General features: G+C 36.2%; 1 pseudogene; it reads right to left on the bottom strand.

Moving 5' to 3' along the window:
• Positions 1-4,075: 4,075 nt before the first annotated feature.
• LOC141835646 (uncharacterized) lies at positions 4,076-6,182 on the bottom strand (annotated as a pseudogene).
• Between the last annotated feature and the right edge of the window lie 2,063 nt (positions 6,183-8,245).

The following is an 8,245-nucleotide window of genomic DNA, read 5'->3' as shown; positions in this document are numbered from 1 at the left end:
AAATCACATTCTCAATAAAATCCCTCACAAGAAAAGTGATAAAACTCCATACGAACTATGGAAAGGCCGCGAGCCATCATACAAATACCTGAAAGTGTGGGGGTGCTTGGCAAAGGTCGAAGTACCTAAACCAAAGCAAGTAAAGATCGGACCTAAAACGTTCGATGCGGTATTTGTCGGATATGCCCATAATAGTAGTGCATATCGTTTCATAGTTCACAAGTCAGACATTCCTGATATTCATGTGGGAACAACCATAGAATCTCGGAATGCGATATTCTTTGAAAACGTATTCCCAAATAAGAAGGGAAACGTTCAAAGTGATAACAACGGAAGTTCGAACGGAAATGACGTTACTGAACTTAGTTGTTATAAAAGGACTATTGACGATCAAAGCGAAGAGCCACGTCGTAGCAAACGGGCTAGAGTTGAGAAATCGTTCGGGCCAGATTTCATGACTTTCATGTCAGAAATGGACCCAAGAACATTAAGTGAAGCTCTCTCTAGTCCCGATGCTCCAATGTGGAAAGAAGCTGTCAATAGTGAAATCGAGTCCATCATGAATAATCATACTTGGGAATTAGTGGACCTTCCTTCTGGTAATAAACCATTAGGTTGTAAGTGGATACTAAAACGCAAGTATAAAGCTGATGGATCGATTGACAAGTATAAGGCCAGACTTGTAGCCAAGGGGTACAAGCAAGAGGAAGGTCTTGATTACTTCGATACCTACTCACCGGTGACAAGGATTACGTCCATACGAGTGCTGATAGCCATCGCAGCACTGTATGACCTTGAAATACATCAAATGGATGTTAAGACTGCGTTCTTAAATGGTGAGTTGGAAGAAGAAATTTATATGGAGCAACCCGAGGGGTTCGTGGCTCCAGGAAAAGAGAAAAAGGTGTGTCGACTTGTTAAGTCGTTGTACGGACTTAAGCAAGCGCCTAAACAATGGCACAAAAAATTTGACAAAGTAATGCTGTCAAACGAATTCAAAATAAATGAATGTGACAAATGCATTTATGTCAAAAACACACCTGAAGGATATGTAATCGTCTGTCTATACGTAGACGACATGCTAATAATGGGTAGTAATCATGATAATCATGACTACAAAGAAAATGTTGACCAAAAATTTTGATATGAAAGATATGGGTCGAGCAGATGTTATATTGGGAATTAAAATTCTCAGGACATCTGATGGGATAGTTCTGACACAATCCCATTATGTAGAGTCGGTATTGAAAAGGTTCAATGCGTACGATCTCTCTACAGTGAAAACACCTATGGATCTAAGTCAACACTTAGCGAAAAACCATGGTGAGCCCATATCGCAATTGGAATATTCTCGGATAATAGGCAGTTTGATGTATCTCACAAACTGCACACGTCCGGATATTGCCTGTGCGGTCAACAAGCTGAGTCATTTTACGAGTAATCCAAATGACACCCATTGGAAAGCATTGATGTGAGTTCTTAGATATTTGAAATATACTATGAACTACGGATTACATTACGGAAGATATCCTGCTGTCTTAGAGGGATATTGTGATGCTAATTGGATATCAGATACAAAAGATTCCAAATCCACTAGTGGATATGTATTCACGATCGGTGGGGGAGCGGTATCTTCATGAAGAACCACCATCATCATCATTATCATTGTCGTCACCATCATCACAAGAAGCGGGAGAAATCTGACTTAGAGTGGAACATAACTAAAGATGTTGTATGATCAGGTTTTGTTACTAGGATAACTTTCTAATTTCTTAATCCCTTTGCCTCATTTCCTGATCCCTTTCCATTTTATGCCCTTCAAATGACTAACCTCTTTAGTCAAATTATGTATTTGTGTCATTACGGTTGGAGAAGTGGTAGATGATGTACCAGCAACTCTATGGGTTCTGCTCAAAGAACTTATACCCAATATCCTTCCCCCTTTACATCCCCCACTCGCCTCCAGCCATAATACTCAGATCATTCCAAACATAGGACTTAGATCCATCATTATCATCACTAGCACCTAAATTTCACTGTGCTAGCTCTAGCTCATCATATTTATCCTATATTATCATGAGAAAAATTAAAATAATAATATTTTAGAAACACATATAATATTGATTATATCTATTAAAACACATTTAATATAAAGATAGAGCAGATACACAACTAATAACATCTACTAATAGAATATAAGTTATATTGTAATCTAAATCTTAATTGCTTTAGCTCTGTCCCTACTCTAAGTCTTATCTTTTTTTTTAATGTGCGAGTGAAAGTGTCTATGAATAATGGCTCCCACTTCCATTTCCTTGGCCTAAAAAATCATGGTTAGAAATAATAAAATAATTTAAAATAGATTAAAATTTAAGTATTTGAAAAAAATATCAATCTGCATGTATGCTCATCGATATTAATTGAGCCACCCACACATGTCGCAGATAAGTCTCTAGAATTATAAGCTTGATTGAGTTTATTCTATTGACTCCTCTTTTTGCTCTCCTCAGTTTCTCAAAAATTGGAGATCCTAACCTAATTTTTCTCAGTGATGCAGGGTGGCTTTTTTCCCCTCATCTTTACATGATTAAGTACATGTTGGATGTGATCATCATATTTTTTTCTTAAAAATTCTCTTATTTCCAATTCTTCATTAGGGTCCCAAGTGAACATCCACTAGAATGAGAAATAAATAATTGATTATATATTCAACATTAATTTCATATATAAACTAAAGGGGATTGGTTACCTTAAACTCATTCCATCACAGTCCTTTTGTGGGATTAGGAGTGCTTGTATAAGTCATTAAATTTCCTAGCCAATGGTTATTTACAATTCTATTAATATCGTGAATAACACATATAGAATTGATAAATCTATAATAAAGTATGTAATAAATAATGTTCAATAATTATGATAGTTGATAAAATTAATTATTTTAAAGTACTTATGAATCTCTGATAAGGGATATAAACTCTTGACTATTAGTCATCTTGGTAGCTGATTGTGTGGCTAATGGAACTTCTATGGGTATTGGGAATGATCCTACTGCTGGTACATGAGAAGGTCCTATAACTGAAGGAGGGGGGCATAGGCATAGAATGCCCATGACTACTCCGTTGATGACCACGTCGAGACTGTTAAAAAAATATTAGGATAAAATAAATAAAAATTTAATGCATAATGAAGAATATGTAAAAACTTACCATATGTAATATTTTTTGAAAGAGTGCACGAATCAACACACCAATATGTCACCTCTAATGATTTATAGAAAAAAGATAGTGCAATTAAAATATATGACTTTAAGACAGTAATTATATAAACAACTAATTAAACTAAGAGTTTTATAAATTTACATATTAAAACTAAATTTCTAAATTTGAAGATTAAAACTAAATTTATAGATCAAAACAAAATTTACACATAAAGTAAACATTACATTGCCATATATAAAAATGAATTATTAATATTTTTATTTTAAGATAACCTAACTTACGCATCATGAAAAATCAAAATCATCATCGTCATTGTCATTGTAATCATGTTCATGAATTTCACTTGTATCCATGTTTATCACTACTCTGTTGAAATCTCGTAACATTGAAATATTATATTCCTTAATTTGAAATATGTTCACAACATCGTCTTGTTGATATGCAATATCCTCCCAGCATTCTTCAATTTTTTTTCGTGCTTTCATTTTACAAACAACCACCAATCATTTTTGTCACGTTTCAAACTAGGATATGAAGCATAAAGTATCTTGTTGTGCTAACACAAATGGTTCATATCTCTTATACAATCTCTTATGATTTATTTCAACTAAATTATATCGTGGATGCACCTTTATTCCTCTGACAGGATCAACCCAGCGACACAAATAAAATAACTCATATTTCTAGGCCAGGGTATTCTACCTTGATAATTTCATCCAATAAACCATAAAAATCATTACTTGCAGCTTCATTATTAGATGATTGAACACAAACCCAACTATTTATTGTTGCCTTCCCCATTCCATATTCTTGAGTATGAAAATTATATCCATTTATGAAATATACTGGCTAAGTTACTACCATTGCTTTTGGACCCCATGAAAGATGGAATAACAATTCTTACTGAATGTGAGCTTGACTATCATGAACCTAAAGTCAAATCCCAAAATATTTCTTAAAAATCAAAATTTATGTAAACTAAATTTAAATTGTCTACTTACATATGATTTGAACCATAGTGCAAATTCTTCATTGGAGAAGCGATTAAACTCTTGTGTCGACATTCCAAAATTTAAATTTTAGAAAATCCTATAAAAATAATAAATTATAACATAAATAATTTATGATATAAGAAATACAAAAATTAGAAAATATATATTTACTCAAAATATGATATAACTTCTGAACAATTTAGTAAAATATATGTATGGGCTGTCCACCATTCTTGACAAGTTAAGTATCTTTATTTACATGGTCCACTTGGTCGACTAAGGTAATTAAAAATTCAAAATGAGTTCAAATTGGGATCAATATAACCCTCATCATTTCTTCCTGCTCTCTATTTTTTATTCTAAACGTGAGGCTCAAAATAATATGATGTAAAGTTGTTACTTCCTCCACAATATATGCATTAATAATAAAGGCTTTAACATGTGCCTTATTTTTTACTTTTTTCTTCAAATGATATAGGAATCTAATTATAATAAAATAAATAGTATGAGAAATATGATATTAAATAATTTTATTTTTATGCATTAATAATGAAGCACATAAGAAATATGATTTTACCTTTCAAATGGATTTATCCATCGAAAATGGACAGGACCTCCAACATTGGTCTCATATGGCAAGTGAACCAAAAAATGTTCCATCAAATCAAAAAATAAGGGTGAAAAGATCCTTTCTAAATTACATAAAATTATTATAATTTCTCTCTCTAATGTCTCCATGTGTGAGTGTCTCAAAACTGTTAAGCAAATATCATGAAAAAAAATGCTTAACTTCGTAATGACACCCATATAAAATTTGGTAAGAGCTACTTATAAGTGATAAGAATGAGCCTTTCCATGAATATATGATAATCATGACTTTTTAAACCAATCAATTTGCATTCCTTCAAATCGATACATCTCCCAAGATTAGAGACATAACCATCTGAATATTTTAAAGATTTCACCTATTCACAAGCAACACATCTCTAATGCCTATTCAATGTATAAACTGCCTTTGGATTTGGTCTACTACTACCTTCATCGACATCAAGAGTGTTGGGATCGTCCTAGTGCAATGCATGTATTTACACGTTTTGTAAATGTGCACAGCGGAAATAGAATAATAATTAACAAGAAATTATTACAACACAGGCATGTAAATATAGGAAATAATAGGTATAAGGAATGACTGAAAATTAACATTTTACAGAATAACAAATATTCTATGCGTACCTTATTGACGATGTTGAATGAAGTTGGCATCCATCGTGCGATCCTTGTTGAAGTTCTGCCTCTACTAGTAATCCACGCAAAGCTCTCGTCTGGATGACTTTTGAAGCCATGAGTCGCATCATCATCTTTGGTACTAGCCGATGATCGATAACAATCGATTCGAGAGAAAATCTTATTCTGAAAAACATATAACAACGTTTATCGCGATCATTTTTTGAGATTTTTCTAACTATCACCGACAATCATATTCCCAATGTAGTTATCGATGGTTAACCTTTGACTACCGATTTAGGGTAAATAGTCAAAACCTTTTCAACATTGATGGAACGTTCTCCGGAAGCTTCATAAGCTTCTGTGAAAATGATTGATGGTCAACAGATGACTGGAGATGATTGAAAATGATTGGACAACTCTTCACAAAGGTTATCAATGGTGTTTCTTCTCCGACAATGGTTATCCTCGATGAATACTTCACTGGCCGACGGTAGCCCTTCATAAGAGCACCGATGGCTGAAAAGCAAACTTCAGCCAACAGTAGCTCCAGAGGTGGAGGGCATTCTTGCTCCAAGGAGAACCCAAAATGGCAGCCACAATCATGAAGAAGAAGAAGATCATGCAGCGACAACAACTCCTTGTGCTCCGGTGAAGAGGCACGCGACAACAACAAAATTCGAAGGCGTTCCCACAGTGTTCCGATGGTTGCAACAACCAAAACCAGGTAGCGGTGGTGGTAGAACATGAAGAGAGGAAGGGAAGCCTCGACCGGCGATGCTCGTGCTCAGGAGAAGAAAGGGAATGCGCGACGGCTGCGGCGATCAATTCTGGCGATCTCCCATGCAAAGGTGGTGATTGATTCCGACGATCTCCCACACGAAGGCGGCTAGGGGTTCTTCATCTCATCTCCACACATCACACTTAGGATTTTGACCTCCTTTATACCAGTGCCTCTCGAGATTACTACCGGTGAACTCAAGAAAGGAGGTCGAACCAGGCGCGGTTCCGCGAGCTGGGTGTGCATCAACAGTTTTGTGAGTTGGGATGTCGCGACTGTAGCAAATCGGAGAAGAAAATCAGAGAAATATTGAGCCTAATAAAACCAAAAAGAACCAAACTAGCCCGGGCTAATTTAGGATTTACTATAGCAAATCTGGTTCAAAACTAAATCACTTAGTTCACTAACCAAACAACCTCTAATTTCACCCAAATCAAGTTTATTTATTTCATCTTTACAACATGAAGCTCCTCATCTCTTCCGTTTAGCTAAAATCTCTTCCATCATTAACCAAATCAAGTTGGTTCAAAACCAAATCGTTTGATTCAATAACCAAACTACCTCCGCTTTGAACGAAATCAATTTCATTCATTTTTTCTTCATAAGACTATTCTATTATTTTATCCTTTGTCCAGTCCAACAAGACTTTATTTCACTCAATATGAGAATATAATTCTCAAACTCATTTTAAATCCTTCAGAGTGTTGGTGCAATCTTGCCCCAAGTGAATTGGATTTTAATATTTGGATAAAATGAGTTTAAGTTAGGCAATGTTGGTGATCTAACGTGTGTGAATTGAGTTCATAGGAAAGTCCAGGTTGAAAGTCTTGGCAAATGGTGAAGTCCTGAAGGCGCGACCTCTTGGCAAAGGTGAAGTCTCGAAGGCGCGGCCTCTTGGCAAGGATGAAGTCTCGGAGGCGTGGCGTCTTGGCAAAGGAAGACTTAGCACGATGAAGTTGAGGGAAACGTCTCAAGCTAGTGCAAGGAAGGGCATGAGGCTTATGGAAGGCGTTTGAAGGCTTGCGTCAAGGCTAAGGGCTGAAAAAGAAGCTGAAAGGGGAGTTTTAGCTTGTTCAGTCGACTGACCAGTCATCACTAGTCGACTGAGAAGTTTTTTTTAGTCGACTGGAGATTGATCAGAAGCACATCGAAGTAGACAGAAAGATCAGTCGAGTAAGCAGTCGACTGGTACCAATCGACTGGTGTTGGAGCAGTCGACTGATAGACTACCGTTGGGTGACAACTAGCAAATTAAATGCGTATTAAAGAGCCGTTGAAGCCCATCAGTCGACTGGCCATTGGAGCAGTCGACTGATGTACAGAATTCTATAAAAACACAGTTTGGCGATTGGAGAAGTAGCGATTCATTCTTCTATATTCCTGCATGAACTCCAATCATTGTAAATCTGATTCCTCTTCCTCTAAACTTCACTACCAATCTTGTACAAGGAAGAGATCGATTTATAAAGGTTTCTCCACCTTCAAAGTGCGCTTTGAAAAGGAGAAGTTTTATAGTGGAATGATCGTGTAGTGTGTGTGGATCCTTGGACTAGTCACCTCATTGAGGTGGATACAAGTAAATAATCGGGTTAGCGTTTGATTTTTGTATTTTATTATTATTATTTTACTTCCTCTAACAATCTCACAGAGAAAGATCGAGAAATGCTATTCACCCCCCCTCTAGCGAACGTCTCGATCCCAACAAGTGGTATCAGAGCAGGTTTGTTTCGGACAACTCACATTCAACCGAAACATCAGATGGCGATTCAAGAGGGATATAACACTGCACGACCGCCCTACTTCGACGGCAATGACTTCGCATATTGGAAAGGTAGGATGGAGTATTATCTAATGAATGATATTGAAATTTGGTTTAATATTGCAGTTGGCTTCGAAAAGCACAAGGATACAACCGGAGCACCTCTACCTTGTTGGCGATCTGGATCTCCGTTCTGCGATCCGGATTCTATCCTCCCCGAAGAGCATAGAACCCCACAGAACAATAAAAAACTTTGATCCTGCCTTGGATC

The sequence above is a fragment of the Curcuma longa genome, chromosome 10 (genome assembly GCF_044706935.1).
Source record: "Curcuma longa cultivar G26 ecotype Majalengka, Jawa Barat chromosome 10, ITB_CL_G26_1.1, whole genome shotgun sequence".
NCBI classification, from domain to species: domain Eukaryota; kingdom Viridiplantae; phylum Streptophyta; class Magnoliopsida; order Zingiberales; family Zingiberaceae; genus Curcuma; species Curcuma longa.
This window is presented reverse-complemented; position numbering and strand designations above follow the sequence as displayed.